The sequence below is a fragment of the Narcine bancroftii genome, chromosome 2, assembly GCF_036971445.1.
Source record: "Narcine bancroftii isolate sNarBan1 chromosome 2, sNarBan1.hap1, whole genome shotgun sequence".
NCBI classification, from domain to species: Eukaryota; Metazoa; Chordata; class Chondrichthyes; order Torpediniformes; family Narcinidae; genus Narcine; species Narcine bancroftii.
This window is the reverse complement of record NC_091470.1, coordinates 72,318,990-72,337,783: the sequence shown is the minus strand read 5'-3', so window position 1 is coordinate 72,337,783 and position 18,794 is coordinate 72,318,990. Positions and strand designations below refer to the sequence as shown.

Below are 18,794 nucleotides of genomic sequence, written 5' to 3'. Positions count from 1 at the left end.
TTGAAAGTCCTTGGGCCCCACCACTCCACCTGGTCCTGAAAGCCTCTGGTGGCTGGCGCCCCTGCGGAGATTATCGATGGCTTAATGACGCAACAGTACCTGACTGTTACCCGATCTCTCACATCCAGGATTTTATGGCCAACCTGCATGGCACGAGGGTATTCTCCAAGGTTGACCTGGTGCGTGGGTATCACCAAATCCCAGTGCACCCTGAGGACATACCCAAAATGGCCATCATCACCCCCTTCAGCTTGTTCGAGTTCCTATGCATGCTATTTGGGCTCAAGAACGTTGCCTAGACCTTCCAGCACCTCATGGTCACAGTGGGAGGGGATTTGAATTTCGAATTCATTTACCTGGATGACATCCTTGTCGCCAGCAGAGACTGGGCACAACACAAGTCTCACCTGCGCACCCTCTTCTCCCGACTGGCCGACTTTGGCCTAATGATCAATATGGCCAAATGCCAGTTTGGGAAAGAGTCCATGTAGTTCCTGGGCCATGCCATCATGGCCGAAGAAGCTACACCTGCCGCTACAAAGGTTGCTGCAGTCAGGAGTTCCCACGCCTGGACGACCTCAAGGGGCTACAGGAGTTTGTGAGTATGGTCAATTTCTATAACCGCTTCATTCATCATGCAGCTGTTCTTCACCCTCATCGCGGCCGAAGACAAGACATTTGCCTGGACTCCAGAGGCCAGCAGGGCATTCAAAGCCACGAAAGATGTCTTCGCGAGGGCTACCATGCTCGTCCACCCACGCACCGACCTGCATATGGTGCTCTCCATCAATGCCTCTGCCACAGCCATTGGCACCGTCCTGGAGCAGCAGGTGAACAGACAGTGGAAACCACTGGCATTCCTTAGCCGACTTCTTCGCCCGCCAGAGCGCAAGTATAGCGCTTTCGATCATGAGCTGCTGGGCATGTACCTGGCTTTGCATCATTTCCACTATTTCTTGGAGGGGAGGCCTTTCACCATTTTTACTGACCACAAACCCCTCACTCAGGTGCTCGCTATGGCAAGAGATCCCTGGTCAGCCTGTCAACAGCGTCACCTCTCCTTTGTATTGGAGTTCACCACCAAAATTCGGCACAAGGCGAGAAAAGACAACGTGGTTGCCGATGCATTCTCATGACTGGCCATTTGCGTGCTGACACCCAACTTTGACCAGTTCGCCCAGGAAGAGGCGATGCGGACCTTCAGGACTGCCATCATGGGCCTGCGGTTCCAGGACCTCCTGACTCCTCACGGTGAGGGCACTGTCCTGTGCGATGTCTCCATGGGCATCCCGCGTCCAGTGGTTCCCCAGCAGTGGCACACGCAAGTTTTCCACCATATCCATGACCTTTCTCACCCTTCCATCAGGTCCACGGTCTGTATGGTGGCAGAACATTTCATCTGGCATGGGCTTTGGAAGCAGATTGTGGACTGGGCCAGAACCTGCATCCATTGCCAGCTTTCCAAGGTACACAGGCACACCAGAATGCCCGTTCAAGATTTCGAACATGTTCGGGAATGGTTCAGCCACATCCAGGTGGACATTGTCGGACCCTTACCCGTTTCCCGAGGTAACTGTTACCTTTTCACAGTGGTAGACAGCACCACTCGTTGGCCTGAGGCAATCCCGATGCCAGATGCCTCCTCGGACTCCTGCTTCTGAGCACTTTTGAATGGTTGGGTTTCCTGGTTCAGTGTCCTGATCCACCTCAACAGTGATCAGGGCACCCAGTTCACTGCTGCGCTCGGCACAGCTCGTCAACAGGTTGGGGATTGAGCTACATCACACCACAGCCTATCACCCACAGGCCAATGAGCTAGTCGAGCGATTGCACTGCCATCTTAAGTCAGCACTGATGGCCCACCTCACCGGCCTTGACTGGTTGGACGAGCTGCCTTAGGTGCTCCTGGACATCCATTTGGCACCCAAAGAAGACCTACAGGCATCATCAGCTGAGCTGGTCTACGGTGCACTGCTAGCCCTACCCAGTGAGTTCGTCAATGCATCTCACAACCCCCAGCAGTCACTGCATGGTCTATTTCCCTGCCTCCGGGCCCAGTTGGACTCCTTCACACCCCCACTGCCGCCCAGACATGGCACACGGGCCTCTCACGTCCCCAGCGAGCTGAATTCCGCAGAGTACATTTTTATCAGGCGGGGCCCGTCCACAGCATCTCTACAAAAACCATACGAGGGGCTGTACAAAGTCATCCAGCATTCAGGATCCACTTTCACACTGGACATTGGTGATAAGAGGGAACTGTTTACAGTGGACAGGTTAAAGCCAGCCCACCTCGACCCCACCGAACCAGTAGTTGGGGCCCAACCCAAGAAGCGAGGCTGCCTGGCCAAAAAGGACATTGGCGCCAGTTCTGGGGTGGGGGGGGGTGGTGCTGTGTGGCGGTACACCATTAGGCAGGCGAACTGACCCTACTTGTCACGCACATGGTGGGGCAGCCAGCCAAAATGGCACAGTCGGGGGTTTCCTCCCGACCTCGGCACCAGGCTCAGAAGGCCCCGCTTGGGGACCCACGTGACCTCCTGGTGATGTCGGGGCCCCCCAATGCGGTTCTCAGCCAGGTCTGGGCTGGGAGTATAAGACCAGCCAGGCAGCCTGCAATAAATCAGTTTTTGCTCATTGAGCTCAACCCGTCTAGTTGTGCGATTCTTCAGTTAGCAGTGTCGCCGCCCCTACATGGTAATATTACTTGGTTGCAATTTTGTAAGTTCTTTTTGCAAGTTTTGAGCACCTCATTGTCAAATTGTCAATTGTCCTCTACAGGCTGCCCACAATGTCCTCACATGTTCTTGTCAATAGGTCTTGCCCTATGTTAAGTTAGCACTTGTGTTTCCCTTACTGTGTCCACACTCTATTCATGCCTAATGCCTCATCACTCACCAATCTGCTATCCTCTCTAGTGCCAATATCTGAGTTGATGACTATGAATGTGGAACTGAATCAGAATTTGCCTTGATCCTCTGCATTCTCCACGTAAGTTACATTGTTCATTATCTGAAAGGAAAAATAGATGACGGTGGAGTTGGAATAACATGAGAGTTTAGTTTTAATTAGGAGATACAACACAGTAACAGGCCCTTCTAGAACACAAGCCCACACTGCCCAAATATTCCCATGTGACCAGTCAACCTACTAACCCTTTACAAGCTTGGAATGTGTAAGAAAACTGGAACACCCGGAGGAAACCCACATAGATATGGGAAGACAGTCAGCACCAGATTCAAATCCAGATCTGGCACGGTGACAGCATTGTACACACCATTATAGTAACTATTCCATCCTGGTATCAAAGAGAAGGTCCATTATCTGCAACTTTCAAAATTGAAGAGGTTTCGGGTGACCGGTAAGTTGAGAATTAGTAGTTTTAATGCTTTTAGTCTTACACATTTCCCCTGAGGTTTGGTCATGCGAGGTCACCTGCATGTAATTGTATACAGTTGAATGCCTCCAGTTGGGAGGCAAGTGTTTCTATCTGTGTGTGCATCAAATTTGGGTGAAGTCACTGGCATGGTTGAATGTCTAGTATTGGATGCAAGCTGTGAAATGCAGTGAAACATTTACAATGGTATTCAAGTGAAGCAACTGAAAGTTGGAGCTGAGTCCTGATTGATAGATGGACTATTGGCATTGTATCAGAAGCTTGCGGAGCTGTTCGCAGGATATGAAATTTACTGACCTTAACCAACTAGTATGAGACCAGCTAGTTGCTGCACTAACCCCAATCCTGAGTTAGTGCTTCAGCAGGCCTCTGGTGATTGGCTGGAGGATGTTGTTATGCTCTCACTACAGCAATGCATTGCTCCTTTTGCCTTTACTTTCAAAAGGATATAGACAGGATGCAGAATTGGAAGGGAAAAGAGGCAAATGGAGTTCAATCCGAATAAGTGTGAGGTGCTGCATTTTGGTAGCCCAAGCCAGAAGGCTGGGTACAGGGTCAATGGTCAGTTATTTAAGAGTGTGGATGAATAATGTGACCCTGGGGTCCAAATCTATGGATCCCTCAAAGTTACCACACAGGTTGATAGGGTAGTTAAGAAGGCCTATGGGATGCTGGGCTTCATTAACAGAGGGATTGAGTTCAAGAGCCAAGAGGTCATGTTGCAACTCTACAAATCTCTGGTGAGACCACGCTTAAATTATTGTGTTTAGTTCTGGTCTCCTCATTATAGGAAGGATGTGGAAGCTATGAAGAGGGTGCAGAGGAGACTTACCAGGACTTTGTCTGGATTGGAAAATATGTCTTAGGAGGCAAGGTTAGCAGAGCTTGGAGTTTTTGGAGTGTAGAAAGATGAGAGGAGACTTAATAGAGGTCTGCAAGATTATAAGAGGATGGACAGCTAGCACCTGTTTCCCAGGGCAGAATCAGCAAATACCAGATGACATATGTATAAAGTTAAAGGAGGGAAGTTTAGGGGAGATATCAGGGTAAGGTTTCTACACAGAGAGTTGTGGGTGCCTGGAGTGCCTTGCTGGGAATGGTGGAGGAGGCTGAAACATTAGGGAAGTTTAAGAGACTCTTAGACAGGCACATGGATGTTACAGGGTAGGGAGGTTTAGTACATTATTTTTATGGAATATATGGGTCAGCACAAAATTGAGGGCTGAATGGCTGTACTGTGCTGTAGTGTTCTATGCTTTCTTTTGCTGAATGGAATTACGTACTGCACATGCACAGAAAAGTTGTATATACTTCCTTCAGTCATTTTCACAGATGTCATCTGATAATTACCTCAGATTCTTCTATTTTGCAAACTTAATTTTGCATATATATTTTTAGGAAATAACTCATTCATGGTTTTCTCAATCTTTTTCTTTCCAGTCACATACCACTTTAAGTATTCCCCATGCTATAGGTGCTCTGCAATTGCTTGAGGTGGTATGTGGGTGGGAAGGGAAGGTTGAGAATCGCTGCTCTAGACCCAATTGTACTCCAAGATCCCTCTGTATATATCTGCTAAGGGTCTTGCCATTTACTGGAAACTTACATTTGACCTCCCAAAGTGCAGCACCTGTAGATTAAACAAAGTCTGCTTTTTCTCTGCCATGTTTTCAACTGATCCTTTGACAACTTTTCTCAATATCCTCACAAAGTTTCAATAAGAATAACACCCTTCCACATTACCTTCAATGGCCAAGTCAGTTTTGAAGGTGGAAATTATTCAAATATGACTCGATGATTCCAGGTGAACCCTCTTCATGGATTTCAAACAAGTGACTCCTCTTGGGGGATGTAAACTTGTAACATCAGTGATACATGGCTATACTTTTAATGTTGACTTTAGGGTTGCTTCTCAATTTAGTTTGATGTGGAAATGTTTCATTTGCCTTAAATTAAAATGTAACAATTCTGGAAAGAGTCAACAGATTAGATGGCATGGCTGGCTGAGAGACCCTAGGAATTTCGTACACCCAGTTTCTCCAGTTTTTGTGCTCTGACAACTGGATTGGTTTGCTCAGCTGTAGACCATGTTTCCAGTTAAACAGTCATTTTAGATCAACATCTTGAAACAGCACCTAAATAGCCTGAATACGGCTGAGATGGTCTGATCTCAAAAGCTAAGCAGGCTCAGTACTTGGAGGGGAGACCGCCTAGGAACATCAAGGTTTCTGTGAGGGGCGCTGGACAAAGTGGTGACTCTCTGTCTGCCTGACGGTAGACACAAGTTAAAGAATTTCATGTATGTTACATTCTTAATGTAGTATTATGTGACCATAATGGAACCTTTAATATCTGACAGTTTTTCCGACTATTGATTTTAGCACACTTGTTTGGTGTTGTTTTTCTCATTATATTCTGTGAATCACTAGTGAAAAACCAGACCAAGTAGCAGGCCTGAGTCATGTCCTTTCTGGTTCACTGTAAATTCCTTATACACATCCTTATCTGCCTTGCCCATTTAACTCACTGGCTTGAAGCCAGCCATTGCCCTGACGAGGAATAGTTTCAGACTGGTTCTGTCTGCTTCTTCATCATACACTGATTTATTTCATGATGAGAAATGTTTCCATCTTTTATTTATCATTCATGGGACTTGGACATTTATTACATCTCTAATTGCTCCAAATAATATGGCCATGAATTGCTCTTTGAACTAAGGCAGTCTGTGTATCTAAATTACTGTTTAGTTTTAATTAGACCCAATGACAATATCTTGCTCAAATTGTTATGAGTTGGAAATAGTTGCGTTTCTCTACATCCGCTCTCTTTGCAGTTTCAAGTCCCAGAGTTTACAGGTTTAGGATATGTTCCAAGGAAGTCTTGGTGATTTCCGACAACAGATATTGGAGCTGATGTACACTGCAGGCATAATGCACTGATAGTATGGGAGTCAATGTTTCTGGTCAATTGGCAGAGCTGTAATCGAATGAGCTGCTTTGTCTATAATGGTGTTTGAGTTCAATGAGGATTTTTGGAGCTGTACTCATTCAGGAAGGTGGAGAGTATTTCATTATTCTGACCTTTGGTTTGTAAATGATGGAAAGGTTTGGGTGAGTTAGGTTATGATAGCCAGACCATACCCTTGTCGAAGGAAACCTTACCAGGCTGTAACAATAGTAATACTGCTGACATTAAAGGGTCATTGCTTAGATTCTCTTTTTTTGGAGATGGCAATTACCTGGCACATGCATTACAAATGCTGCTCGACACCTATCAAACCCTGCCCAACCTCTTTAACCTCTGTGAACTCTTTTGTTAAAGCTGTTGAAGCTCAGTGTGTCCTGGTCTAAAATAGGTATTACAGGTGACTCACCTTTTGAGTAATTTACACTTACAGGATTCACAAATCCCTACCCAAAAATCTGAGATATGGAATAAATTTCACACTCATTTAATTTAAGTGAGGAAAAAAAACACATTTATTTTTCTTCAACTCATGTTCCATGATATGGGCAGGTGATGCGACTTTGCAGAAAATTTGTGACGTGGATTGTTTTCTGGGAATTCAGCACCTCCCTCACCGCACCCCCATAACACAGGGGTCACCTGCATTTGATTTTGTTGTTACATTGAGCTTTGATTATTTAGCATATTATCAGATGAGCCAGCCGCCATCTCTCTCATGAATTTCATTTCCTTGAATGGCAATGAATTGAAACCTGTTTGTATAGGATCAGAGACACAACCAATTTTCACCTCATTTCCTGAATTCACTTGAATGCACAACACTCATTCAACCACTGTACAATTACTTTTACATATTTCACATATTATTGATGTGAGATGCGGGTTGGAGGAGATGGGGTGAAGGAACCTTGTAACTTTGCTTGCATCAAAGGGATGTTGTAGGCCATCCACCTTCAAGTTGGCAATTTGTTGTTTTGCCCAGTGAGTCATGAGATTGATGTGTCTGGTTTATCGTTACAAATTAGATGCTGCTTTCACCTTTGAAAAATATCTCTTTATACTAATATTGCTGCTTATCACTTAAGCACTTAGAATACACCAGTGTTCAAAGAAATCTTAATCCAAAAAATATATATTTAATTTGACAAGACCTCTCATACTCATGACCTCCACCACCTAGAATTACAAAGCCTGCAGGCTTATAAGAATGCTATCATCTTCGAGTGAACCTTCAGGACACATTCCATCTCGTCTTAGATATATATCAGCGTCGTCATTGTCTCGAGGTCAAACTCTTGCAACTTTCTACTTAAAAACAAACGCACTGTAACAGTTCAGTGAGGTAGTTCATCATTGCTTTTCGAAGGGCAACAATTGAGTGACAGACACCTGCCTCGATAGCCATGCCTATGTTCTGAAAGTAAATTTAAAACAATATTGATTATGTGCACATTAAAAACACAAATATATTATTCACAGAATGTAGTTTATTTGCAAGGTGATATAACCACAAGCAAGTTAAATACAATTTAAAACAACCTCCTTTTATTTTGAGCTTGTAACGTGGAATCCTTTACAATGACCAGAATTTGTACTTTTGAGGTGTTTGGACTGAAACTGAAGCATTTGTTTTGGTAAACATTACTTGGTTTATTTTAAAATACTTGACTAAAGGCCACTGTTCTCAGCAGGATGTGAAAAGGGTAACCATCTCGCTTACCACTTACAGATAAATTTAAGAGTGCAGTGATGAGTACCAAACCACCAAATATTACTGCGCCATATGTGTTTGGAACACAAATGGCAAAGTTTAAGGGACATTTTTATGTCAGTGTCCAAGGATTTCTGTTCCAGAGGCTACAATCTTTTCGGTCCTGTCATTGTGGGTTCCTGAGTGTGTAAATGAATCCTTAAGACAAATGTGGTATAAGCTAAAAATAATTACTTACGACTTCCCAACTCTTTGTAACAGATAAGGGTATTGAAAGGAAAAATAATTGGCACACATTCAGCATTCCAGTCAACAGTTTCCTGAAAAATAACAAAACTTATCTTCATGTTGTATTTATATAAAATTTGACTCATCACAACCAAAGAAATAGAGTTGTTTCTTATTGATCTGAAAGAAGCTTTGTTTGACAAAGTAGTAAATATTGTGGCATGTCCTCCACTAAACCCGGTCAATTGAAGTCAAATTTGCAAGTGGCATTATATTGTGCTGTGTTCAGAAGTTACATACTTTGGACAAAAATGTCGATGGGAGGTATTCCAGTTTAGGAGTAAGACACTCTATGACCATTCTGTTCAGGTGTGAGTTTCATTGCCATGTTAATATGGCTCATATTTTAAGATATGATTTTAGTGAATCAGATTCTTGCTTTAGATGTGATAATTCGGTTGGAACTTTTTTTTCATGCTGTTTGGTTATGTGTACATATACAATCTTTTTGGAAAGCAATTCAACTGTTTTTGGAACATTTGTATAAGATTAAAATATTTTTAGACCCGACAATATTTTTGTTGGGTAAGTTGAAACCTTTGAAAGATTTGGGACTAGATAAATTTTAGATTGCTTTTGTATATTTAGCAAAAAATGTATAGCAAGTACATGGAAAAAATGCTAATGTGATTGATATTAACAGATGGTATAATGAGATGAAAACTTGTTTGTTAATGGAAAAAATTACATATGTTTTACATGATAATTATTCTTTTTTCTTAATATTCAGAATATTTACATTTAAATTTACTTAAATTAGATTTTAGTGAATATCTTTTAGTTTATATTTTAGTTTTTTTTTTCTTTTTGGCTCTCCTAAAGAGAGCTGACTGAGAGAGGGAGGGGGGGGGGTTTGTTTTTTTTTTCTTTTTTTTTCCCTTTTTATATTAATTTTTTTTATTGTTCACAATATGTATCTTTTTCCCACTGTATGTAATAACCTTGTTGAACAAATAAATAAAGTTATGAAAAAAAATTCAGATACAGGTTGTTGGCTTTGCACCAGTCTGTTGGCAACTGCGCCTCATCTCTGTACGCTGACTCCTCATTCTTACTAATAAGGCCCACCACGGTCATGTCGTCAGCAAACTTAATGATGTGGTTTGAGCTGTGTTTAACTGCTCAGTCGTGGGTCAGCAGAGTGAACAGCAGTGGACTAAGCACGCAGCCCTGCGAGGAATCCTTGTGCTCAGTGTGATGGTCTTGGAAGTGGTGTTACTGATCTGGACTTTCCCACAGGAAGTCAAGAATCCAAATGCAGAGGGTCAGGGTCAGGTGGGAGTGAAAATTAAATGAGACAAAAGCCTGCAAATTGAGGAAAGAAAACTCTTTGGAGAGTTTTCAACAAACACCAACATCTCTTCTAGCATTTTCCATTCAGAGACTTTTGACATTCTTGAGTTTTGAAACTAATTTTAGATATAACGGGGGAATACAGCAATCAATGGTTACTTTAACTTTTTTCCACTCACTGTGCTTGAATTGTCAGAGAAACAATCCTGAACACAGAGCTTGTGGTTTTGGATGGTGTTGTTGAATTCTTGTGGGAGAGCCTGTTAATTAACAAAATGAATGCTCAAAAGACACTGCTGACCACAAAAACACAGATGCAAACTTGGAGGGTCTAGGCACAGTGTGAATTAAAGGGACAAATTTTACATTGTAACTATGTATGTGGTTTTTCTGGCCAAAGTGGATGTTTGACGTCAAGCAAAGTGAAAAGATTGCTGAGGCTAAAAAGAACATTAACTGGAAGCAAATTGAAAAGGTGAAAAGTCATATTTGAATTGCTTTCTGTGCGGGGCCAATTTGACTGTCTGACTGCTATTAAGTTTACAAACTATCAGGCTCTGATCACGGTCATACTTTCTGCAACGTTCACTGAAAAACATTAAGTGATTTCTGGAAAAATATTACTTGATCCAAACAAAATGAATAATTCAACTCACTTATTTACTGCTTGGAATTGCAAACTTGCTTTGTGCATTTCAGCTTTTGACTGTTGGTACAAACATGTGGGTTGAATATATCTCTTTTGTCCTCCACATGTCAATGCAGAGATTTCTGAAATTGGGTGTTCGTGCAAATAGAATTCTTTCCAAAGAAATTAGCTCAAAATGTTGAGGCTGTTTCCCTGAAAAAGCTTTGCTGTGCCTTTTGCCCACAAGGCTTTGCCTTGTCTGGGTCATTTTGTGGAGCAAGTTCCAATAATTTTTCATTGAGAAGTATTTATGTTTTGTGTAAAAGAGATTTATGTTTTTATGTGGAAAGAAACCCGATAATATCATTTCTGTGAAGATAACCTATGGAATAAGTTTAGCAGTTTCAGGTATAAATCTGCATTGAATTGGTGACATAAAAAGGGGACATTATCTGATTCAGAATATAAGATTAGATAACTTTCATTATCATTGCACAAGTACCCCAAAATTGAGTGCACATCCTGAAGGTGCACATATATCTCAAATAAAATATTAAAACAACAACACGATAAAACACAGCAATATTCATTGTTTGGCAGTATTCAGTTCACGTATAGGTCTGAGGTAAAGACTGTTTTTAAGTCTGTTTGTCCGTGATTTAATGGACCTATAACTTCTACCGGAGGGCAGCAGGTCAAACAGATCATGAGCAGGGTGGTAAGGGTCTTTCAGGATTTTGGCTGCTCTACTAAGGCAACGAGATCTGAATAAATCCTCCAAAGAGGACAGTGAGCAGCTGATAATCATCTGGGCCATACTGATGACCCTCTGAGGGTTCCTTTTGTCTGCCACAGAGCAGCTGGCAAACCGCATTGGACTGCAGTAGGCCAGCACACTCTTGATGGAGCAGCGACAGAAGGATGCTAGTAATTTCTCCTGCATTTTGATTTTCCTGAGAATCCTCAGGGCATGGATTCATTGTTGTGCCTTTCTAACTACTGCTCACATACATACATAGTTGGAGTCATTAAAAAAAAAGCAGATACATTAGGAACAAAGAAGCCAAAGTAGGAGGTATCTAATGAGAAATTATAATTAACTTAATGACAACCTTGTATTAGGTTTCTGAGTTATGATGGAAGATCTTTGGGACATAATATAGAGGGCATTAAATGTCCTTCATTCTATATTCTTTTGATGTCATATTTCACAAAGCATTTTGTGTCAGATTTACTCTTTCTTGGTGGCAATTTGGTAAGTCCAACCAGGGCAGTCAGTGGCAGAGCCCGGACAGTGTTGGAGAAGACTCTCCCCTCCCCCCCCACCACTACCCCTCCCCCAGGAAGATAGAGAATCAAGGAAGCTGACAAACTATATTTTTCTCATTGTAATCAAAGACTTTATGTGGTGCACTGAGGTATCACCACACTTTGTTACGCAGAAAACTTGATCATGTCTTTCATTGTCACATTAGAATGCAGCTGGATTTGTGTAGGATACAGTAAAAGACAAAAAAAGAAAAATGTACATTCCTTTATCAAGGAAAGAAACACATTGTTTTGTTGATTTTAGGTATGCGCATGGTTAGAATATCTCTGCTGTTGTTATGACTGTCACTGATCTTATTGCAGCTGAGTGCTGCAATGTAATTTTTTCATAAGGGCAATGGCAGCAGTTATTGGAGATCAGGGAGTCTTAAAAGAAAATACCAACCTGAGCTGGAAAGTGGGGGACACAAAGTCTGTTGGCTGGACTGGGTAGTTCCAATTGAAGCTGCTGGTTAGACTTTGTGATTTCCACATACGTACATGCAAAGTCTGCAGACTCTGTGACTGTATATATAGAAATGCTGGTGGAGCTCAGCTGGTCTCGCAGCATCCATAGGAGGTAAAGACATAATTACTGATGTTTCATGCCTGAGCTCTTCTTCAAGGTATAAGCACGGACACCCATTAATTTTAATGAAGATTCTAGGCCCACAAATTGGAAGCAAATGAGTAATTAAAAATCCTTTAAATGTTTTTTTATTATTTCTGACTTATTTTAATTTTAATTTTAAAAATATTACTTTTTATGAATGATTAACTTCAATTATACCCGTTAAACATCTATAGACGTCAGATGTTTAGGGACTGCTAAATTTCTTGACGGGTCTTGGAGAAGCAAAGCTCCACCCTTGCATTGCTTCCTGTCAAAGCCAAAGACAGGGCTTCAGGTCTCGACCACCTAGAACATAGTTGCTTTCATCAAGATCAGCCTTTCACATCTGGCCTGAGAGAGTCCAGTCACATAGGGACAGAAGTTGGAATCTCTAGACAATGGACTCAGTTGAGAAAACAACCCATTCACTCCTGGAACTCCCTAATTTACAGAATTCAGAGACAATCTTTGCCACATGGATTGTTGTAGTTCTAGAGAGATCCTCTCCACTACCTTCTCACAAAGATTCCCGGCTAATTTATGCTGGCCTTAAAGTCAATACCAAGATCATAGGAATGAGTAAAATAAATCATAAATAGTTAAAGTTTCTTTCTTTTACAAAGATCAAGTTAGAAAGGAGGAAACAAATGCCTTGATTCAAACCTACATTATGAACAAAAAAAGAATTGCACCACTATATCAAGTTTTGTTTGCTTAACATTCAGTTGGCAGAACATAGACTGTGGGTTTTCCCCCATTTTTCTCATTTCAGAGCTCGTTTCTTGACGTGACTGGCTTCCTCTGCTTCACTTTGCAGAAGAGGAACAGAAAGCATCACCTGACATTTTCAAAATGAACAGAGCAGTGATCAGGCTCTAGTGGTCATGGAAATAAAATGCCGCTTCACACAAGGCACATAAGCAAGAAGCCAACAGTATTAGGAAACTGACTAGGAATGAGCATCAGATTCAAACCAATGCTGTAACAGGGAAATGTTGTCAGATTTGGGACCATCTCCTTTACCTCAATCTGGCATCTTGCTCTTCAAATGTCATTAAAAAAAATTAGAAGTTCAACAGGTCTCTGAAAAAATGTGAGGATTACATTAACTTCCAATTTTATTAGCTACTTTTCATGATAGCTTGAATAGTTTTGATTCTCTAGCTCAGATTGATAATATAATGACTGATATCGTAATGACTTATCATAATCATGTCACGGGCAGTGGTTGTAATCATTTTATCCTTAAATCTCCTCTTGTTTTAGTTGGAAAGACATAAATCAGCTGGTACTGTGGGCTGAGATCTGCCAATCTAGCTTTCTGGCTCCTTTGCAACATACACCATTTCTGACAATACTTCCTTTGGATGTAACTGTTTCACCCTGAAACAGTCATCTTTCACACAATAACACACTGTTCTTAAGGGGTTCTCATCAGCTTATCTATTTGTCCATATTACATCATCCGCAACTGCCAGACTTACTCCGTTGCCAAAACGCTTTTAAAATGCACATTGACTTATGTGAGTATGTATATACAGTATATAAATAAATGGATGACGAGACACTGTGGATCTTCAGTGGATATTTTGAAGGAAGAGAAGGCTTAACAGAAGGAGCAAGGGCAGTTTTGATGGCATCAACGATAAACTGTGTCCTTTATCTGCTAGCTACAGAATGCCATTCCCCACATTTCACTGTGCCTTAGAAAATGCACTTGAAATGTTTGCAATTCAAAAGAGAGGCTGCAAGAGCCAAAGGCTCGTTGTTTATCTCTGTTGAGTTGGTTGCGGGTGTCCAGGGTCCGAACGCTGCAATGTCCGGCCTGTTGCTGTCATTTCTGTGGCTGTTCCTGTTGATGCTGCCCTTTTCCAGCGCCATGTGGCATCCGCGAGTGTGCTAATCTCTTCAGACAGTTGGCACAGGCGCAGTGGGCTTTGCGTACTGGGGATGGTTGGCATAGGCGCGGGTGTGGGGATGTGAATTCTTTATTGAAAGGGACGAGGAGAGTGAGTGAGGCTCATATATTTTCTGTTGACTGTTACCAAGGGAATTGAACATTATGTCACTGAAAGGAATGGTCGTTATTATGTTATTGTTAGAAAGCACATTACGATATTATTACAAATGTTACCACGAATGAAACTAGTCCTTTTGTGTTAATTAATAAACCATTAAAAAATTCATTTGGACTTAATAGTGGATTATATCGAAACACATCACAGAAAAGAGCCCCCACCTAGCCTCCAAGTGGCTTTTACAGATAGTCGTCGCCTCAGGGGCAATGTTATCTCTAACAAAGAGCAGCCAAGCTTAGCTACATAAATTCCGGCAGTCTCGTCATACACACACTGTCACTCTTCTTTTTCAGTTAGCCTCTTATTCTAAAATCCTTTCTTTACTCCTGTCGTGCACATATTCAGCCGATGTATTCCATGTAGTCTGGCTGCAAGATGTTGTGACATCAACACATTGTAAGCAGTTGTTTCATACAACTGTCTGGGGTTGGACTGAATGCTTCCTATTGGGATAAAGCTAGTCAAGGTTCATAGAACAGCACAACCTCGAACTCCTCCAAAAGACTGAACAAACACCACAAATAAAATGATTGTAGTCCAAGATCCAAACAATATAAGATTCTGTAGCAGTACACTGCTGGGGGGTGGCGGGGGGGGGGGGGGTGGTGGGGTGCGTGGAATGGATAGAACCAGCACTAACAGCTCCAAACTCATGATAATTAGACACACAACAGGTGACCTGGCATCATGTCATTTGGAGTATGTACTACCTCATGACATTCATGTTGAAGTAGACCAGGGATTCTCAGCAGACCTACAGGTGCTGCTGAGTCACTATGCTCTAGTGGCAAGTTGGACTGGATCCTGGTCACTGGTTGGAGGGGAAATGGGGAGGTTGGCGGCAGGGGTCTGCATGACTGGTGTGGTACCGCGCGAAGAGGTGACCGAGGGGGCCAGGGTCGACGTGTGAGAATTGTATTGGATGGGTGGTGGGTGCAGGTTTGTCCCCCAGGGCTGAAACGGGCCCCTGGTGGTCAAGGAGGTCCGGCGCGCCCCTGGGGATGGGGATGGGGATGTATGACCGGTCGGCGTCATCCTGGGCTGAAGGATGCCATGGAGTGCTGGGTACTCCTGATGATGCCAGGTTCCTGGTTGATACGGTGTCCTCCCTGCCATTGCATAGTTGTGGTTCGCGTGTAGGAGGAAGACCTGCTTGACCAGGGGTTCAGCCTTGTGTGTCCATACATGCTTACGCAGGAGTGCTGGTCCCAGAGATGTGAGCCATGCTGGGAGGGACATTCCAGTCACCAACTTCCTGGAGAATGGGAACAGACGTTCATGAGGGGTCTCATTGGTAGCTGTACACAGCAGTGACCGAATGGCATGGAGCGCCTCAGGCAGGGCAACCTGCCAGTAATCAATGGCTCACCCTTTCAACGAGAGCCAGGAGGACTGCTTTCCAGACCCTGTTTTTGCACTCCACTTGGCCATTGCCTCTCGCGCTATAACTTGTCATGCGGCTACATGCGATGCCCCTCGCCATCAGGTACTGGCGCAGCTCGTCACTCATGCAACTAGACCCCCAGTCGCTGTGGATGAAAGCGGGGTAGCCAAACATGGTGAAGATCTGTTCCAGGGCCCTGATAATGGTGGCCGTGGAGGTGTCCGGGCAAGGGATAACGAAAGGGAAACATGAGTACTCGTCCACTTCCATGAGGAAGTAGAAGTTTCAGTTCGTGGAAGGCAGGGGCCTTTTGAAATCCATGTTGAGATGCTCGAAGGGTCGGGTGGCCTTTACGACATGGGCCTGGGGCTGACGGAAGAAACGGGGTTTACACTCCGTGCAGACCCGGCAGGCCATGGTCATGTTCCTGACATCCCTAATGGTATGTGGCAGGTTCTGGGACTTAATGAAGTGGTACAACCTGGTGACACCTGGATGGCAGAGGGACTCATGCAATGCCTACAGCCTGTCATTGTGCATAATGCGCAGGTGCGAGAAAGGGCATCGGGGGAGTCGTTAAACTTTCCGGGGCGGTACTGGATGTCATAGTTGTAGGTTGCCAGCTCGACTCTCCAGTTCAGGATCTTGTTGTTCATGATCTTGCTCTTGTGGGTAGTGTTAAACATGTATGCCATGCCCCGCTGGTCAGTGAGGAGGGTGAATATCCTGCCGGCCAGGTAGTGGCGCCAGTGGCGGACTGCTTCCACAATCGCCTGGGCCTCCTTTTCAATGGTGGAATGCCCTAGCTCGAAGCCGTGGAGGGTCCTAGAGAAGAAAACGATGGGGCAGACCCCTTGGTTGAGGGTAGCGGCGAGGGTTACCTCGGAGGCATCGCTCTCCACCTAGAAGGCCTGCATCGTGGCGTCTGCGATGTCCTGCCTGATCTGATGTGGCTGCCTGTGCCTTGGGTTGGAGGGGAAAAGCTATAGCTTGGGCCAATGGGCGGACCTTGTCCGAGAAGTGAACGACCTACTGCGAGTAATAGGAGAATAGGCCAAGGAACCTGCGGAGGGCCTTTGGTGTGGGGGGAAGAGGTAGCTCCATTAATGGGCGCATCCTTTCTAGATCTGGGCCTACGACCCCATGGGCCATGATGTACCCCAGGATGGCAAGGAGGGTGGTGCTAAACACACATTTCTCCTTGTTGTAAGTGAGGTTCAGCTCTCCAGCCGTCTGGAGGAATTTTTCCAGGTTAGCATCATGGTCCTGCTGGTCACGACCGGAGATAGTGACATTATCCAGATACAGGAACATTGCCTTTAGCTTGTGCCGGTCTACCATGCGATCCATGGAAGACGGAAACCCCGTTCGTGACCCCAAAGGGAACTTGGCAGAACTTGTACAGGTGCCCGTCCACCTCGAAGGCAGTGTAGGGCTTGTCCTTTGGGTGGATGGGAATTTGGTGATAAGCCGAGTTCAGGTCAATCATGGAGAAATCCTGGTAGTGGGCTATCTCGTTGACCATGTCGGCTATCCTCGGCACGGGGACAGCATCCAGTTGGGTGTAACGGTTAATGGTTTGGCTGTAATCCACGACCAACCTCGGCTTACATCCCTCTTTGACTACCAGAACTTGGGCTCTCCAAGGGCTGTTACTGGGCTCTATGACACCTTCTGCCAGGAGTCGCCACACCTTCGCCTTGATGAAGTCTCTGGCTGCAGTGCAATAGCACCTACTTCTGGTGGCAATCAGCTTGCAGCCTGGCGTAAGATATGGGAAGAGCGGCAGTGGGGTGATGCGTAGTGTGGAGAAGCCGCAGGTTGGCCGGGGCTGGTAGGTTAGCGTGCATTGTAACGTGAATGGAGGTTGGGGGCCTCCCGAAGGCAAGGGTGACACTCTGCAGGTGGCACAGGAAATCCAGGCCCAGGAGGACTGGGGCGCAGAGTTTGGGCATGATCAGGACCCTGAACCCCGTGTATGTCTCCCCTCCCACAGTTATATCGGCTGAGCAGTGGCCGAGGGTACCAACAGTCTTATCCTTGGCAGTGAGGGCGATCAAGCAGGTGGTGGGGTGGACTTTTAATCTCAGGAAGTGGACCACACTTGGGTGAATGAAGCATTTGGTGCTGCCACTGTCGAACAGGCACTTTGTTACTTGCCCGTTGACTTGTACGTCCATCATAAAGCGCCCGAGGTCATGACGGATGTCCCTGGTCAAAGTGATGGCAGCCAGGACCAAATTGAAGTCGGAGTCGTCGCTCTCTGGTTGTGTGCAGCAATTTACAGTGTCTGGAGGTGTGGGGTGTTTCAGTGAGGCGGCCTGTTCATCACATGTGTTGACCACGTCATCCCCGTCATTGTTGTAGGCCCTCCAATTTGGCTGCTGCCTGGCCCAAGATGGCGGAGGCACATGGGGGCCTGCCATGTGGCTGGCCTCCTTCCCCAGCCGTTTTCGTTGTGCCGGGGAAAGTGACATCATTGCGGCCGGCAGATACGATGTTATTACATCAGCTGGAAGTGATGTCACATCGTGAGCCGGAAATGACATCACTATAGTTCTGGGCGAGCGGTGCTGGCGAGGGCAGGGGCTGGTCCAGGTGCTCAGGGCACATGCTGTGATCGTCACTGGCAGGGCTGGATGCTGCACTGTCGGGGTCGGGGAAGGCGAAAGTTGTAGCGGGGAAAATGGCACCGCCCAGCATGCGCATATGGAGGGGTCCACGAGAGAGGTGGAGAGGTCATAGAGGGCCGCTCAGCTGCTGGCTTGTTTTGAGAGGCACACTTTAGCAAAGTGGCCTTTCTTGCAGCATCGGGAACAGTATTGGTTCCTAGCCAGGCAGTTTTGGCGCGATCGTAGGTCTGACCCACACCAGGACCCACAGAACTTACGGGGCACCGGTCACCCGCCGCAGTGATGTTCTCCTCCCCAGCTCAGTCTGGGGCTGCAGCTGCAGTGTGAGAGGGCCATGAGGGAGCCTGGGGGATCCTGGAATCGAAGGCTTCGATATGCAGGGCTGCAGTTTCCAGGGTTCAAACCACTTCCACTGTCTTGGTCAGGGCGAAGATACTATCTTCCAGCAGTTTCTGCCAGATGGCCCTCGAGCATAGACCTTGGATGAAGGCATC

General features: G+C 44.9%; 1 long non-coding RNA gene across 3 annotated transcripts in view; it reads right to left on the bottom strand.

Moving 5' to 3' along the window:
• Positions 1-18,794, bottom strand: part of LOC138752378 (uncharacterized) — a 98,264-nt gene that overhangs the window by 8,949 nt on the left and 70,521 nt on the right. Inside the window, exon 4 of one of the 3 annotated variants that reach the window (XR_011350580.1) lies at positions 6,950-7,778. The exons of the other annotated variants lie outside the window; for them this stretch is intronic. This is a non-coding gene — a long non-coding RNA (uncharacterized lncRNA). Of the gene's footprint in view, positions 1-6,949; positions 7,779-18,794 lie in introns of those variants that run through there. 3 annotated transcript variants of the gene reach the window in all.